The sequence below is a fragment of the Hipposideros armiger genome, unplaced genomic scaffold (genome assembly GCF_001890085.2).
Source record: "Hipposideros armiger isolate ML-2016 unplaced genomic scaffold, ASM189008v1 scaffold_181, whole genome shotgun sequence".
Lineage (NCBI taxonomy): Eukaryota > Metazoa > Chordata > Mammalia > Chiroptera > Hipposideridae > Hipposideros > Hipposideros armiger.
In genome coordinates this window covers 2,178,340-2,197,234 of record NW_017731531.1, presented here as the reverse complement: position 1 = coordinate 2,197,234, position 18,895 = coordinate 2,178,340, and positions in this window count along the sequence as shown.

Below are 18,895 nucleotides of genomic sequence, written 5' to 3'. Positions count from 1 at the left end.
GTGATAGCTGGTGCTCTATCCTGAACCACGAGGACCACTGGGAAGTGGCACCAAATCAACACTGGACTGCCTACATCACATCAGAACTTTTATATGAGAAAGAACTAGTCTTCTATTGTTTAAGTCATTATTTTCATTATTTCTGTAACTCACAGTGAAACAAAATCCTAACTAATTCAGCAAGGGGGAAATCTACCATGAGTCAAGTCAGCAGGTAAAATAAACAACAGCACTGTTCTCAAAAACAAAACAAACAAACAAAATAGATAATATAAATATTGGAAAGTGATTACAAAATAATTGTCTAAGTAATTAGAAACATAGAAGAAGAAAAAATAATATAGGAGGAAAGAGCAAGCCATTAAGGAAAAAGGTGTACTTTGTAAAAAAAAACAACAACAGTAATAGAAAGAAAAAATGAAGTCATTGAAACGAACAGAGAAAAAAGTACAATAGATGAGTTAAATAACCCAGTATGCAAAAAGAAAGATTATGAATTAGAAGGTATATCTGAGAAAATTACCCAGAATGCAGAACAAAGAGAGGAAGCAATGAAAAAAATATGAAGGCAAGCTGAAAGATGTGAATGAAGATCAGGATAAAACTGTCCAACAAACATCAATTAGGAGTTCCAAAAAGAAGCAATATACAGAATGAAAAAGATGCAATATTTGAATAGCTAATATTTGAGAGTATTCTATAATTAATAAAAAGCATAAATTATAAGATTTAAGATTCACAATTAACATGAGACTAGATAGATAGATAGATAGATAGATAGATAGATAGATAGATATCCACAGAGATAACATTAAAATGAAACTGGAAATTCAAAGAAAAGATCTCAAAGCAGCCAGAGAAGGAGTTGATTAACTGACAGAAGGCTTCTCAATAGAAACAAAAGAAAAAACACTGACATGAAGAGTTCTACAAGTTAAAGCCCACCCAGATCACCCCACCTTTATACTCACAATTCACAAATCACATACTCGTATGTGCTTATAGCCTCTTGTCTGCTTTGAAGTTCCCTCTTCTGAAATATGATCAGACAACTGAGTACTATCAGGAATCTAGACATTTACTGAAATCTTCTGACATCATAGATATTAAAAGGAAAAAAAATAATGCAACATGGAGGAAATAGAGACTGGGGAAAGCAAAAAATCTATGTCATTCATAGATTTTGAAAATTAATATTGTGACCATGCATAGAGAAATGAAAACAGAATATTCAAGGAACAAAAAGGAGATCTTGAAAATTGAAAATATGATAACAAAAAATAAGAACACAACAGAAAGTTTTAAAAGTAATATCTCCAAGAAAGTACACAAAAGATGAAGAGAGGAAAAATCAGAAAGTAAAATATAAAATAAATTAAAACATAAGTCCAAGAGATCTAATAACCAAATAATAAAATTTCTACATAATTTGGGGAAATTAAATGAATGCAATCCTCAAAAATATAATTCAAGAAAATTTCCCAGGACTAAATAAAGAACATAAGTTTCTTTATTAAAAGGGCTCACCAGAACAATGGATTTGTTTTTAAAGTTCTACAACAGGACATATTATTGTGAAGTTTCTAAATAATAGGGATCATGAAAAAATTCTGTAAGTTTCCAGAGAAAAAGACAAGTCACACAGACTCAAGAATCAAAATGGCTACCAACCAATATTAAGCTGGAAGCTGGAAAACAATAAAGTAATGCCTTCAAAACTCTGAAGGAAAATACTTTCCATTGTTGAATTCTATTTCCAAGCAAACTGTAAATAAATAAAATTAGTAAAGTGTGAGAGTAAAATAAAAACACTTTTAGATCAGCACAATCACAAAAATATTTACCTTCTATTTGACTCTCTCAGGAAACCACTAGAGGATGCACTCCAACAAAATGATGAAATGCTAGTAATAAGATGATGACATTATCACTAGTAATAAGCAAAGGGGAGCACCAACCCAGGAGAGAAGTGAAGGCAGCCCCTAAGATGTTGGGAAGGTAGATTCCAGAAAGATTGCATTGCACAAGCAGGGGTGCTTGAAAGAGGTCAGGAGGCTCCTGGAAAGAACATGATGGAAAACATCACATAAATGGAAGTTTTGTCAATGCATTTAAAAATTTAGCAAAGAGTTTGGAATTTAATTACTTATTTGTACATTCAATACTGAGCAAATGAAAAATATGACAAATATTACCTCTAGGAAAAACCAAAATGTGAGGGAAAGAAAAAAATCATCAGTTTGCTAAATGAATCACTTGTAAAGATTGTTACCAGGTGATAATACTATAAGCTCTGAATATTTATCTCTCAAAATTATATTATCACTGTATTATAATTAGAATGATGTGGGATATGGGCAGAGTGTAAAGTGGGTTAGGGGGATCAAAGAGAGATAAATTCTGTGGTAAGTCCTTAGATAATGCCTAAAGTGAACACTCAAAAAGTAGTAATACCAGTATATTGCTGATCTGGTATGGGGGTAAATAGCAAATTGTCAGCTTTTTGGAGTAAAGTGGTTGCCTTTGGGAAGTGGGATGGGGAGAGTGCTTCTGCTTGGTGTAATTGACTTTATAAAGTTGTTTAATTCTCCAAAGTTTGTTTATAATTAATTTTAACTAACATAAAAATGAAGGACAAAATTTTAAAAAGGGAAAATCATACAGATAAAGGCCCATGAGTTGGGCTACGAGTTTACCTTAAGTATTATCATCTTTTGGGGGCAACGTATCCCAAAAAGGTGTGTTAATTTTTTTTTCCTATTTAGTTCATTTTAGTAAATATATATTTTAGGGAGAAAAAAAAAAAGATTGTTTTGCAGGTAAAGTGAAATGTTCCCAAGACATGTTGGTCTTTGTACTACCCTGGAATGCAAAGCAGAGGAGCAAACAGGAGTCCCTTCTTTTGGTTGGTGGAGACCTCGCTGGAGTAACGCGAGAACACCGAGGGCGTCTGAGACATGCCTGACAATGTCAAAACAGCAAGCGGCCTCATCTTCCATTTTAGGTTTTGAAATAGGAAAGAACACAGACGAAATAGCTTTTTCATTATTTTCCACATCCCGCAAGGAAATTCACTTCCATTTTAATAATGTTTCTATTTCTTATTTATCATCGTGCAAACCTTATAAAAATTGCAAGCTCCAGGTTTGGGGGATAGGGTTGCAGGATGAAAAAGAAAGTGTTTCTGTCATCTAGTCTTTTGTTTTGTTTTGTTTTGTTTATTGAACTAAAAATAAAACCTATGTTACTTTTGAAGGGGAGAACAGATGGATAATAGCTAATTCAACAAATGGCCATGAAGTCTCAGGGACCTGGCTCCGAACTGCGCAGCCAGGAATAGCACCGGAGGTCATGGCACAGGACCAGTCAAACGCAGACCCGAGTTTTGCCTCACCTAGCCCTGACCTTGCAACTTGTAATGATGACACAACCAGCCCTGGACCATGTCCACTAACACTCCCACACAGCCACGAATGATGCGCCACTCTTCCACTACCAGGCCACGAGAAACTCTTCCTCCTGGCCCTGTCTCTTTGCACCGCTGGCTCCTGACTTGAAGCCCACGTGGTGTCTCTGCACCTGAGGCACATAACCATTCCATAGCTACAGGGAGAGCTAGGAGAAAGAGCATCTGGCATTTCCAACCACCCACCAAGACTCTGAAAATGGAAGAGGGGTTTGATGTCAGGACAAGAGCAGAGACATAATAATAGCAATTATGACTATCATAATTGGAGCCCTATAACCTGGGAGAGAAGCATTTGGCTCTGCGTTCAGACTAACTGGGTTCAAACCCTGGCTCTTCCTTTCCTTAACTATTCAGTCAAGCAGATTCGCACCTCAGGGCCTTTGTTCCTGCTGGTCCTGTTTCTTGGGATTTATTTCCCTCCAATATGGGTTCTCCACCTGCCTCATCGTCTTGGTGAAGCATGCTGTTCAATGGCACGTCCTCCTTGGCATTCCCGAGCCCCCTTCCATGATTTATGTTTCTCTCTAAAGTTCATTACCATGGGACAAACTACATAGTTTACCTGTTAATCTTTTCCCTTGCTGTTCCTTCCCTGCTCTCCCCACTCCAGCTGGATGTAAGCTCCAGGAGAACAGGGGTTTTGTCTGTACTGATAACTACTGTAGTCTCCCAAACCTGGCACATGGTGGGCATTCTATAAATATTTGGTGGCTGAATGAATTAGGTCCAACACCCAGTTGTTTCTTTGAGCTTTAGATCATTATCTGTAAAATGGGGTTGGTGATAGAAACTACACCATAGAACTGCATGAACAATTAAATAAGATCAGTGCTTGTGTCATGAGAAGGTGACTGTCCCCTTACCCTTGCATTTCTTGCTTCCATCTCAACCCTCACCTATTGGGTCTGTTAGACCAACGTCGCTACCACTTTAGGGACGCTGCCATGGCAGAACCAGAGAACAAAGACATCACATTCTTGGCTTTTAAGGTCAATGCTCTCAGTCCAGAAATAAGACAGAAAATATTTAGGAGAATATGTGATCAAGTAGAACAAGTTTTTCCTGTTTCACCACCCATCTCCATAAAATCTTACAAGGTGGGAGGATGGGAGAAAGCAGCAGGACTCTCAGAGAAGTGGCTCCTCTGCTCTGCACCAGCCTCCCCACCCACGGGTGCCACTTACAAAAGGAGGAGCGTGGTCAGGATACTGTCCTGGAGGCAGAGGCCCTGGGCACCCATGAGTCTCCAGTGGCCCCAGCATGGCCCTGAAAAATAGCCAGGTTTCCCTGTACCCCACAGAATGGTGTTAGAATTAGGAGAGAAAGATGCACAGCAAGAAACAGCAGAGGCTATGCAACCAGGGGCCAGGTGGGACATAGCATAGCCTGCACGCGTGGGGCAAGGATGGCAGTGACCAAAAGCCAGGAGACTCATTTGGGCGGTCCACATCACTGAAAAAGGAATGACCTTGGGCCGGAAGGCTCAGCCTTTACTCCACCCACACCCATGCCAGGATACCACTCAACTCCAGAATGCCAATGCCACACTAACGGAAAGGAGCAAAAAGGAAATAGCCTGAATTTACTGAGCTTAAACCCAATGCAGCTTAGAAAACACTGAGGTGACTGTGATTTCCCAGCAGTAACTAGAGCTGGGTGTCTGCCATCAGGCAGAATGGGGGGCTTGAAATAAAGTTTTACAAACAAATAATTAATACATAAAAATAATAAAGTACAGAATACACAGAGAGTTATATTCATTTGACTTACAGAGCGTGTGGCCTATGAAAACCATCCCTACCAAAATATGTGCAGAACATATATTACAGTGTCTGGCACTTAGTAACAAAATAAATGGAAGCTGCGATTATCACTGACCTGCCATACACCAGGCCATTCATTTCACATGGGTCTTCTCTAACTCCCACAACACTCCTGCGAGGAAGATATTTCATTATTTCTATTTTGTATTTAATAAAAACGGGACTTGGAAAGATCTGATGACTTGGCCACAGTCCCATGCTTAGGAAAGGTCAGAGATGGGGCTTGAACCTGGGTTGCCTGATTCCATCCTAGGCTGTCACACATCACACAGCCTCAAAAGGGATGGGAGTCCTATAGGGCTACCTGGGTAGACAGGCATTGTTTTGTGATGTAGAAAGAATCCAGGAGCCTATTGGCTTTAAACTGGGACATTGCTAAATATTCCTCAAGGGTCTTCTAATCATGCAGCCCCACGGCCCTCAAGTCAAAAAACATATGTATGTGAAGCCTAAAGAAGGAGTTGAGACACCAGGGGGAGGAAATCCTTTCCCATCTCAGCTGGGGCAGCATGTGGGTAACCTAGCCTAACTCCAACCGCAATGATGGGTTGGCCCCACTTTGTGAGACCAAGAGAGGCCCAAACAGGGCATCAGCGTCTAAGGCAGCAGCTGCAGAACCCAAACATTCACCAAGGAGCACCATGAGTCCCCCATGTCTTTGCTGGAGTTATGAGGGGACCAGGTGGGGAAGTCAGAGTCATTTCCATGTTCATAACTACGCATTCCTAGATTTTCCTAACTGCGGGTGAGCCAGAGAAGCAAGGGATGTGTAATTATGCTTTGACTTCAGGGTAACTTTGCTCTCTCCTCCCACAAGTAACACACACACACACACACACACACACACACACACACACACACACACACAGCTGTGGTCCCATTCTGTTCTCACAAAGGCTGCCTTTTTTGGAATAAAAGTGGTCCTTCACTTCCAGGTCTTTCACTTCCTTCCGTTTGTTCGAGTTGCTATTTGAAAGATTTCTTTTGTATAACCCTCCATGTTATCGCCCCAGTTCTCCACGTCACCCCCAACACTTGCCGCACGTGCTCTCTGAGCCTTTTCAGGCCCAGCTCTTTCTGATGTTTCTCTGAATGACTGGCCAGAGTATAGACTCATGGCAGAGCTGGATGTGCCCTACTTTGGTCAAAAGGTCTCCCAGGACAGTGTCTGGGAATGTCCTTGGCTGTAATTTCAGACCAGGGAGGACGCAGTGTAATCCCAGACAACAGGCTCTCAGGGCTGTGAACCCAAGCCCTCCTCAGCCAAGTGTCACTGACCCTAGGGCATGAGGAGATAAGGATTTGGGAAATGAAGCTGTAGACTGGGGATGGGGGGCGGGGCGGGTTCTATTTTTCACAAGGACTGATTACCAAAGCCACAAAAGCTGCTACCAGTGTTGAGGCCAGTTAAACCGCCTGATAAAGCCATGCCCTTTTTCTATCTTATAAGATCTCAATGTTCTTGTATAATGAAGGGGTAGGGGCGGGGTTTTTTGAATGGAAACTTTTGGGACAGAAGCCCAGAAGGGCAAAAAGTAGGCTACTCGGCATTAGGAAACTGCGAGAGATTAAGCAAGACTCTGGCCAACGACTTCCACTAACCACACCCAGCAAAAATGAGGGTTCCTCTGCATCCAAGACATAGGCCGAATTGTATGTGTTCTAAAAGTGGGGGACATCTCCCGGGATGGGGAGGGAAGGCCAAACCTGCTTCAAAGTGCACCGCCGAAAGCCGATGCCCCCTGTTTTGGTGGCTTCTCCCAACTGTGATGTAGTAATCCTCATAAAAAGCTCACCATTCTGGCAGAGAAAGAAATCACTCAAAGCCAAAGCAGCAATTAGGTCGCAAAGAGCGCCGAGATAATAATTAGCCATTACTGAGTTCTTACAACGTGCCAGGCCCTGTTCTAGGTGTGATTTCGTTCTACATCATGGAATCTTTACAACCACCCTCTGTGGTAGGTACCACTTACTCTCCACATTTTACAGGTAAGGAAACCATTGCACGGAGAAGTTAATGCAGATTGCATAGCCCAAGGTCACGCAGCTAGGAAGTGACCAAGCTAGGATTCAAGCCCAGGGAGTCTGGCTCCAGCACTGAGAGCTAAGCCACCTTATCACACTGCCTCACCTGTGCTCACTACTATCAGAGCCTTTAAACCAGTATGTTGCCATGCTCTGTTTACTAGTCCATCTCGTCTGCCCTTGACCACAAGCTCCTTGAGGGCATGTCTTTAGACACTATGTCTCATTCATCCTCAAGTCCTAACAAAAAATATGACTGTAGTAGGTGTTCAGGAAATGCTGAGATGAACGATGAGTTTAAGAGAGTTAAACGATGAGTTAAAGCTTGCACTATTGCTGAGGAGGAAGGTGACTAGGGGGAAAAAATACTTGCTGACTTCTTGCCATGGGACTATCACCATGTTGAACACATCACATTTCTTTTACCCTTTAATTCCCTAGAATTCTGTGAGAGGTAAATGCTCTCATTATCTCAGTTTCACAAAAGGAAACTGAGGCACAGAGGATTTAAGTGGCATGTACGAGACCCCACAGCTAAGATTCTCGTTTAGACATTTGACCCCATGGCCCATGCACTTATGACCCAATGTACTGACATTGGGCTGACAGGGAAGGAGAATGGACAATGAGGGGTCTGAGGAAGAAGGTATCCAACTAGGGAATCAAGGAAATCTTCCTGGAGGAGGTAGCACCTGACCTAGAACTTGAAGGATGGGTAGGACCTGGACATGGGAAGATGAACCAACAGGCCAGGGCGCTCCATGTAGAGGAAGATGTGTGAGCAAACACACAGGCAGAAAACTGCAGCGTGTGCAAGAAAATAAGCATTGTTTTCACGTGGCTGCAGCTCAGGATGAGTGAAAAAGAATGCCTGAGATTCAGTGAGAAAGGAGGACTGCAGCCAAACTGAGGAGAGCTCTGCATGATAAATCTGGGGGCTTGGATTGAGTTACTAGGCAATAGGGAGTCATTGAATGCTTTAGAGCGATATATTAGAGCTGTGCTTTGGATGATTTAGCAATCAGAAAGAGGATGGTTTAAGACCAGGGGACCTGGGCAGGATAAAGAGCAATTAGGGTTACTAGAAAAATGGGATCAGGGTCTTAGCCAGGCACGGAGAGGCAAGAATGGAAGCAATAGGTAATTTGAAGCCAGAACCAAATTACTTAGCTACAGGTGTGAGGGCTGTGATGGAGGAAAGAGTTAAGAGCGATGCTAAGGTTTTCCTCTGGGCTCAGTGGATGCGAGTTCCCTTAGCAGAGAGTATGTGCGGTGGGGGCACAGACCTTGTCAGGGCTGGTAGGTGAGCTAAGCTAATGAGCCGAGCCGCTCACACAGGGAGCATTTTCTTTAAAGGGCCAAATCTGAATTCCAGGCCCTCTGCCACAAGGGCTCCAGCTGGTAAGTCAGGGCCCCATCTCCATTGCTGAGAACAATTCTCTTTCTAGCTTTGATTTATGCAGGGCAATGAATATCTGATATCAGTGTCAGGTACCCATAGCTGCCACTCCCACACAGGCGCACGCACACACACAGGCCCACCACCACTAATGACCAGCATGTTAATGAAACCCCCTCCTCTGTGTGAGCCACATTAGTGAGTTGATCCGGTCATAGAAGACAAGCCATACAAATTGAAAACTAAAAACTTCCAGATTTTATCCTGCTTTTCCTTACGTCACTTATTTTATGCTGCATGAGTTGGATATTAGTTTCCCTGTTTCCCTGGAATGTCGGATCACTAGGGTAGCTTGAGCAGACTCAATTTCGCTTCGAGTAATAGAGTGAGATTATTCAAAATTATTTCCAGTGGGCTGAGCCTGTCGGTTCCTTCTGTTATGAGAATAGAAGTAAACAACTCGCCACCCTCCTCGCAAGCTGACATCCTTGACACAGCGCCCCTTTGCCTAGCTCCTTAATCGCGGGAGCATTTTGGTTTTAGCCACGCTCAATTAATTCATCCAGGGAAAGGGTCCAGTCAGAAAGAGTTGATTTAAAGTGAGATAAACTGGGCATCTGCTTGAAAAACCAGATGATCCCAAATATGTCTTTCATCGTGAGAAAATGAAGCACTCTCTCCACATTTAGAGCAGCAGCTACTCAGCGGCATAGTCTTCTTGGAGAGTTTACGCAGTGGCAGGGGCAGAAGCCATCCGTGGGATGCCTCTCCTGGAACATGGCGTGGCTGTGCTATTGGGGGTGAAGGCGAACCTCCAAGCCACCCACCGCCCCTGCCAGCCTGTGTCCGAGGGGCTACGTAAGCAGGGCTGGGGAGTCAGAAAAGCTTTGTATCCCCAATGAGGCACGCAGCTGGTCCCTCTCGCAGTTGAACACCAAAGAGCTGAGCTAGCACTTGGGAAAATGGGATGTCAACAGTTTTTTTGCTCAAATTTGATAAGCAACGGAAGATTAGCACCTTCCTCAAGTCTCTATTTCGAACAATGTTCCTTTCAAGGCAGCTAAATTTGGCAGTAAACCCAGCCCCTCCAGACAGCCCCGGAGCTTGAGGGGAGAGGTGGGGTGGGGAGACTGGAGCAGAGAAAGGAAGATATGTGGTGACAAACCCCAAACCCACAGCCTCTAATGCGGCCGCTTTCACTTGAGGGAAGAAGGAAGCCCTACCCTGTGAATTTTCAACTGTCTGAGCCCTCCTTGGGGCTGGTCTCCGGGTGTTTCTGGTTAAGAAAGGAGGCCAGACAGCAAAGCATCTGTCCAGTGGGCAGGAAGACCTAGGCCCCCGGTGGCCTCGAATCACCCTGGGCATCCCTTCTTCCCTGTGCCGAAAGCATTATATGGCACAAACAAGCTGGGGAAATCAGGGACCAATCGGAGCATTAAAAACAGGCTTTTCTGGCCTCCCAGGGAAGGCTAGGGTTTCGGCTCTGCTGCCATCTCCTCACATTTTCCACTGATGTCACCCCAGGCAAATAATTGGTGGAGAGGAGACTTAAAGGGGAAGAATGGGGCTGTGTGAACAGAGCGACGGGATGGAGAGAAAAACAGGCCTGAGGCTGGCCCCAGCTGTGACCATGGGGTTCTCACCCTCACTTGGGAAGCAGGACTGCAGGCCAGCCGTTTGCTGCAAAATGAAACCTGCCTCTTGTTCCTTGATTCAAAAACCATGCTAGCAAAGGTGTGCTTCTCCTAGAGCGGAGAGACGGCTGCTGCACGCCAGCCCTGACCTTGGCTCCCACTATGCCAGCCAGAGAGGCAGCATGGCACAGCAAGCAAACAGGAGGCCGCTGCTCAGGGAGGGGGTTCGGTCCCTGCCTCTCCTGCCCTGAGTGACGATGGGAGAGCCTTGGCCCTTCTCTGGGCCTCAGCTGGAACGGGTGCTCGGCCAGGGGCTTCGACTGTGTAACGGGCTGTTTAGTGAATGTGCTACCAACACCCATCGGAAGGTCTCTGCAGATCAATTTCTCCAAGCCAGCTGCAATTCAAGAAATATTAATTTAGTGTCTCCTATGTGCCAGGCATTGTGCTAGGTACTTTCACATAAACTACTGACATCTATTTTATAAAAAGGATCAGTTATCTGTGCTGTGTGATGGTTTCGCTAAGCACTAGAGATAAAGCAGTAAACAAAACAGACACAATCTATTCTTCAAGAGCTTCTGTTGTACCCTTCTCATTTGTACCAGATATGATATAGTATTACTGCCTGCATTTTACAAATGAGGAGATAGCAGCTCAGAGAAGAAGAGTGACTTGCTCAAAGTCACACAGCAGTCAAGAGAAGAGTCAGGGGAGGAGACTTAGACTTAGTGTTGTGGCTTTAAACCCACATCTCTTCCCATTAAACTACCCTTAATTCCCATGCACAGAGTAGCAGGAGATACTGAAACAGTCTCCCAGCTCATCAGAAAGGAGAGGGAGGGAGAGAGGGAGGGAGGGAGAGGGAGAGAGGGAGAGAGAGAGGGAGAGAGAGAGAGAGAGATTGATTCTGCTCTGAAATTCTCACAACAAAATATTTTTGTAAAATGCTGTCTGCAGCCATCACTCTTCAGGAGGCCAAAGTTCGGCCCTTCCCAAATTCTATCTCTCTACTCCAAATATTTCTTATGCCAACCAGGCAAAAAAAAAATGCTGAAGGGGCCGACCAAAAAAATAAGGCTCTAATAATAATAATAGGCTTACATTAAACCAAATAAAGTCATTCTGAAATGACTGAAGAGAAATAGCAGCAGAGAAATGCCCCTGGGCTCACACTCTGTTTATGCATTGCACATTATACCTTTTCATCACAATTACCTAAAGTGGTACATTTGTACTTCCATAATGTATGGAATTCATTACATAGTTTTGCAATGAAATTATCACACTGTGCCTGGGACATCTGCACCCTGTCATACATCATTCTATTCATTTCTAGTTAATTTAATCCCAATATCTGCCCACATGATAAGACAGATGTTCAGCTGTGCTGCAGCTTCAATGGTTTTCTGCCTTGAAGAAACTTTAAGCCGTTGAAAGAAATGACATCGTTCAGACAGAAAGCTTAGAGTATTAAAAAGTTTGAGGGGTTTGCCACTTGACTGTTATCAACTTTATTATTTGTTGGTCCATCACAGTCACATCTGCCGTGAGGATCAACATGTACGATTAACAGAGGAGTAAGTCTAGTAGCAGTATTGCTACGAGTATTTCTATAACCACTGAAAATGAACCCCCATCAAAACTGGTTGAGACATATCTGCATGACACTCAAAAAGAAAGGAGAGTTAGACATTTCACGCTGTTACATCCGTCATATTTGCTGCTTTGGAGGGTCGGGGAAGGAGGCCATGGCTGCTGTGTCTTTACCGCCCACCTGTACCTGGCTGGACGCTTGGCTCCCATGGCCTCCTTCACTCGGCACTGCCATCCTAGGAGGTAACCATTATTGCGATTTCTCACCAGAAGCTGTGACCTGTGCTCCTCCATCCTTTCCACCACTTCCCTGATTGAGTGTCCCATACTAGAAAGTACACAGCCTTCCTTGGGTGTGAGTTCTGGCTCTGCCACCTACTGTCTGGGTAAGTTAGGGTGAGTTACTCAATCGTCTTGGAGCTTCAATTTCACCATTTGCATAAGCTAAATAACAACAATTATTGCATAGTGAACGAGGCCAGCTCGCTCAACCGAACGCCCCTGGCTCGTCAGCCAGGAGCTCACCGAAAGGGTACCTGAGAGGATTGGGTGGGAGACTAGAAAAGAAAGAGACTAGAGACGAAACCTGGGACAGGAGGGCCACTCGGTGCTGATGGCAGAAAGTGGCCGTGTTTATTGTTTATACACAGCTTTTATAGCAAAAGTAACTTTCCTTAGGTAGGGGGTTTTGGGAGCTATCTCCCTGAAGTGAGACAAAACACAGCAAGTAGAAACTGTTGACAGGATGGCCTTCTACCCGGCAACTTTTAAGGTTGTCTGTGACGTTGGCTGTTCTCTCTTCAGGGGCACAGTGGAGGTGAGATCTACCCAGCAACCTTCCCACGCTGCTCCCCAAGGCCTAAGAGCCTGTCAGCTTGCCAGCTGTCAGGCTTAACCCTTCCTGCAGCTCTGGTCTGTAACTTTTAAGCTGCTCTCGTGCTGCTCACCCGAACATGGAGGCCTGTAGCTTGCCAGCTTGCAGCCTCGGTGTCCCTGGCTGATCCCAGCCGGCTCCCCACAGCATAGAGATGTGAAGATTAGATAATACATGCCAAGTTTTGAGCATCGTACTTAGCTCAGTAACATTAGTAATGCTTTTAATGATACAAGTAGCATTTTTCATACATGAAAAGTGTCTAGCAGAGTTTCTACCTCATGGTAGCCTCTAAAGATGTAGCAGACATTATTATTGTTAATAACATTATCGTTATTATTACTCCACAATCAATCCCATTATACAGAAAACAATTTTTCGCCCCCAAGAAGCCACAGGTTAAAATCATTTCTGATTTTTGCAGGGATCACCTATTTTCCTTATTACCATCACACAAAAATTGCAGTGGGCCCTGGAATTCTGTGGGCATTAAAGAAGTTTTAGGTTAGAGAGCAAAAAGTGAAATACAAATATCGTTTGGATCAGGGACAGAAGACTATAAATGTTTCATTTGCACGACCTTCAACCTGCCCCCTGAGGACAGGAGGAATCTTTGCACTCCAGAAAAAGAACTTAATTGTTCCCAGCTGCATTTATTCAAGAAACATGTAATGAGTGGTGAGCCCCAACGAAGTGGCAGAGACAGTGCTGGGCTATTATGTGGGACAGGACTGATAAAGGTATTGTCTCTATATGAATGGGATCATGGATGTAGTTTTATTATTATTATTATTTTTTTAAAGACTTTTTTTTTTAAGATTTTTATTGGGGAATTGGGGGAAGGGGAACAGACAAGTTGCTGTCCTTTTGTTCTTCAGTCTAGTTGTAGAGGACATTGCTTCACTGGCCCAAGTTGGCACCATCATTGTGCTCTTCCCGGGCGAGGCACATCAGTCGCCGGCTTCTGGACGGCCGCTCACTGTGGCTGCTGGCCGCTCACGCTGGCTGCTGGCTACACATGGTAGCCCATGGCAACCCACTGCCACAGGGGCTGCAGCCTACACCGTCGCCGGCGACTCACGGCAGCCCAGCTCCAGGTTGAGCTGTTGTTCAGCATCTTAGCTGTAGAGGGCAGTGTCACTGGCCCTCATATGTGGGATCTGAACCGGGGCCCTCTGGCATCCCAAGCCAGTTCTTAACCAACGCGCCACTCGGCCAGCCCCATGGATGTAGTTTTATAGTATACACACCCCTACATACTCATGTATATACACATATGATGTATTTTTATATGCTATTATTTTAATATAGAGATGTATTTCAGCACAAAAGAATGGACTAGCCCCTGAGTCTAGATGGGCTCTTCACACCTGGGGACTCCCTACCTTAGTGAGCACATTGCTCGCTGAGTTGCAGGTATGTTTCTAAGGAGGGGTAACCTAGCTCCAAAAGAACCTTGCAAGTCCAGCCAACTAAATGTTGTTGGTAGACAATCTTCCATGTCCTATGTCCACCACCTGGCGATAGTCAATACAGGCTCTCTATTCTCTGCTTTTGCTTCTTTTCTACTCCGTTCTGAACCCCCTTGTTTATATACTCATGCATTTATGGTACCTACCTCCTGTGTTCTATTTTAAACACACTCTAAATACACCTTCTAAATACACACATGTGTACACAGTGTTTTTCTTATCTTTCTTCCTTCTAACTTAGTCATGGGCACACCAAGTGGCTTTTTTACTGTTTAATTAAGGATCACTTAAAGTCTGGCTCTGTACACATACCTGCCACCTTATCCCACCACTGGAAACTACCCCCTTCTTGAGTCGCTCTTTCTGAAACTGGAGTCCTCAGCAGATAGCCTACAGATGACCTGGACTCAGGGAAAGGACAAGGAAGGTATCTGTCTCTGCTTCCTCTCATCTAATAAGAAGTTAGAAGGCGTGGGCTTCTGGATAGGAGATAATAATTCAAGGACTGAGCCAGAATCGAGCAAATGTGGTAATGCTCAAGATACTGAGCGATGCTGTGAGAGATATGTCATGGCGTTGGGATTCATGCTCAGGCAAGCAACCCCCCACCACCAGGCCTTCTGAATCAGCAACATCAATGAAAGGCCAGAACACAGAATGACCTGCTTCCTTGGCCAGAGTCAGGAGTCATGTTCCTGAAATGGCTTCCCCAAGCAGTATAGAATATCAGAGGTAAAGTGGCCATAGGGATCATTTAGTCTAATCCCCTTTTACAGAAGAGAAACATGAGCCTGAAAAGTATCTGTTTCACCAATACTCCATCTCTTTTCACTGTGAGTGCATCCTCTTGGCTTTGTCCCAAATGCCTAGCCTAGCAGTAGGCCCCTGGTGGAAGTTCGGTGACAATTCAATGAGCTAAGGTGAGGCTCAGAGAGCTCCAAGAACATACAAAATTAGTGGCAGAGTTTTGAGTGAAACCCAGACTCTCCCATCCAGGTGCCCTTATTTCTTGTTCTGGTCACCAAATAGGTTTGCCTTTCCAGAGCTATGAATCCAGGAGGCCTTGTGGTCAGCAGTGACAAGCTGGAGGTCCAGTCCCATCACGTCCATTGCTCACAATGTTGTCCATCATCCCAAGTCCTGCAACGTTTGCCCCATCAGGAATCTAAGGTCAAGACCCTTTGCTCTCTGGGCACCTTTTTAACCGTCTTTAACTTGAGGTGATTGGTCTACATCATTTGAATGTATGTTTCAAGATTATATGTTTCTGTTCATTGCAGAATTCCCCGTGCTTAAAACAGTGTCCACCACATAGTAAGTCCTTCACAAATATTTAATGAATGAACAAGTGAGTGAATAACCCAAGCATTCAATTCAGTTTCAGCTCATGGGCCAACAACTATTAGAAGTAAATTCTTAGAGTCCTACTTTAAGAAGACATCTAAGGCAGTTCCAGGGCTTTCTGGGAAAGAATGTTGTGATTAATTCGTAAGGCTTGGCATGGACTCCAGCGCATGGGTGTTTGTTACTGCCAGACAACATAATTAGGTGATGGGAGAAAGAGAGAGGATAAAAAGGGTACATTCTGGTTTTGTGGAAAGTAACAGAGAGTAGCAAACGAGAACCAAAGGTGAGATGAAAAATAAAAGTCATGGTCTCCACTTCCAGCTTACTCTGATATTGCTGACACCACAAGTGAAGATGTGCTCCTGCTGTCCTAAGTAGCCTTTCCCTGCTGTCCACTCTTGGCTTCCGCTTGAGGCCTAGCTAAGCTCTCCTACCAGCCCCCTGGGACCTCTGCTTCAGGGGCCTTCTCCTTCCACTCCTGGAGCAGCTCCTCTTTAGGCCTGCTTTCTAACTGACAGAATCTAATCAAGCTGGCAGCACATTTCCAGACTGCAACCCATCCCTGCCTGGAGACTGGTTCTGATGTGTGGGAGATACCAGTTCTGGTTCTAGGGTCAAATGGACCTGGCTTGTGCAAACTATGCTTTGTGAAACATAGGACAAACTACCGTCTTTGTGTAAAATGGGAATAATAATAATAATAATAATAATAATAATAATAATAATAATGCCATACGAAAGGACTGGACAAATTAGAATAATCCCTGTAAAAGGATTAGCACCCTTTATTTCTTTGTGTTAGGATATCATCCCCTCCCTCGTTCCATTTTGCTTTAGGCCAGCACTTTCAGGCAGCAACAATATTGTTCCCAAAGAGCCGCCATTACTTAAGTGGATGGAAAAAATGGGGCCTTTCCTCTGTGGTTTGTTGCAAGAGTAGCTGTTTTACCGAGATGCTGGAAGCCAGCTTAATATTGAGTTCCCTGGCTGGGGGCCTCCAGATAAGCCCTGAGCATATTGAACTCCAGCTGTTGAGCTGAGGAACAGCTGGAAATTACACAATTGACACCTAAATGGAGGCGATGATCCCTGCACAATCACCTCTCGATTACCTGCACGTAGCTTTCTGCTTCGGCCTTGCTGATTTGTAAGTGGTTGCCCAGGCCCATGCTGAGTTCCCAAGCTGGCTCAAGCTGGAATGGGGTCTGTATGGTGGTGGTCATGGTGGTGGTGGTGGTGTGTGTGTGTGTGTGTGTGTGTGTGTGTGTGTGTGTGTAACTGATTATCGTAGCCAAATTCCCATACAGTCTGGGGAGTACATACTGATTTCTATCATCTGTGCCTCTGCTTCCTAATGTATCAAGAAACCCAAAGCATTTTTTTAGACAGTCATACATGGGGCAGAGAAAAACCATTCTTGGCTGCTTTTCAGCCCTGGGGCCTGCAGCAGTAATGGTTCCTAAGAGACTCCATGAGGAAAGCCGAACAGTGTGATAGGAAAAGCATAAAATTCTGCCATCACCAAGCCCAATTCCCAGCTCTGTCATGTCCAGCTGCATGACCTTGAGTGAGTTATTTACTTTTTCTGTCTTATAGATACCTTGCCCACGGTCACATTTGGGATTATTGACTCTAAAACCCATTGTCTAACCACTGGGAAATGTTGCCTTCCTCATTTCTGCACCAATCCAGTCTGATCCCATAGCGGTATCTGTACCTGCAGATTGTTTAGATCCCTCCACCCCACCAGCCAACACTCCCTCCAAAACAAGCTGGGAATGTCTTTGTGGTCCAGATAGAGATGGCAGCTTCCTACATCCCCTCCAGTCTCTCTTATCCTTATAAAAGGCAAAGAAAAGAAAACAAACATTTCTGGTGTAACTCCTATTGGCTGGGGCTATTGTTGCTGATAAATCCACCACGTGTATTCCTGATTTACAGATGAGGTTTCCATGTAGAGGGAGATTTGAGTCAGACAGAAGAGGAAAAGACACAAACACACAGAGGAGGCATTCCTGTGAAGATGGAGGCAGAAGCTGGAGTGATGTACCTATTTACAAGCGAAGGAACTCCAAGGACTGCCACAGCCACCAAAAGTTAGGAGAGTGGCATGGAACAGATTCTCCCCCAGAGCCTCTGCAGGGACCGTGTGAGAGAATACATTTTCTACAGCAAATTTATGAATCTGAAGAAGTCACATTTATGCTGAGACCTGATTGCTAAGAGGGACAAGCCACACAGTGAGACACCAAGACACTTCAAGATCTGACTCCTGTAGCTATGAGGAATGACAAAGTCCCCAGTCCAAAAAGATGTATGCAAAGGGCAGGATAGGGTAGCTTAACCATGTGGGCCTGGACCTGACTCCTGGGGTTCGAATCCTGGCTCTGTTAATTAGTAGCTGTGTGACTGTGGGCAAGTTGTGATCTGAGCCTCTTTCCTCACCTGAAAACAAGCTTAATAATAGTGCTCCTCCCAAGTCGAAAGAAACGAGCTAATAATCATTAACTCAGTGGTTGGCACAGAGCATGAGCTCACAATAAATGTTAGCTGTAATCACTGTTATTATTGTCATTTCAATTTGAAGTCACAAATGGCCAGAATTCTCTTTCCTGATCACAAAGACTTATGTGGAAGGCTGAAGCTGTTTGTAAAACTATTTTTTTTAAAAAAAAAACACCTTAACCAGCTTCGTCTTCAGGGTTGAGGCTTCCCATTTCAAGTCATTGGCCCCGATGGGGTGGGAAAGCAGCCACCAGTCACAGCTCGCAGGAGGATGGGGCTGGAGGATGGTGGCTCGGCCGGAGCTGTGTACAACTTGCTGATTCCTGCCTTTCAGAAATCCACGTATGTGCCACCCAGCTCCCCCTTTAAAGGCACAAAACTGCCTGATAAACAAATGACTGTCAGATCCTCTGATCCTGCACCTGAGGGCCCGAGGGAAGGGAGAGGCTCCTTTCACGGGACATGAGGAGCTGGCTTGGCAAGCGCAGTCCTGTACCACGCCTGCCCCTCTCCAAGCATCTGAGGCCTCCAGAAAAAAAAAAAAATCTCCTGGTGCAGATAAAGAGGTTTCCAGAGGAGGGGCTGGTGCCCTCTGTACGTCACCTCCCAGAGAGGCCCAACACTGATTCCCACCCTGCAAGCAGCAAGCCCATGTGTCGTGCCTCTCCCCACTCCCAACATCAGGCTGGACAAGGTCAAGGTGGGTTCCTGTGGATTCCAACCTCTGTGGATCAGTGGGGAGAGGATGCCA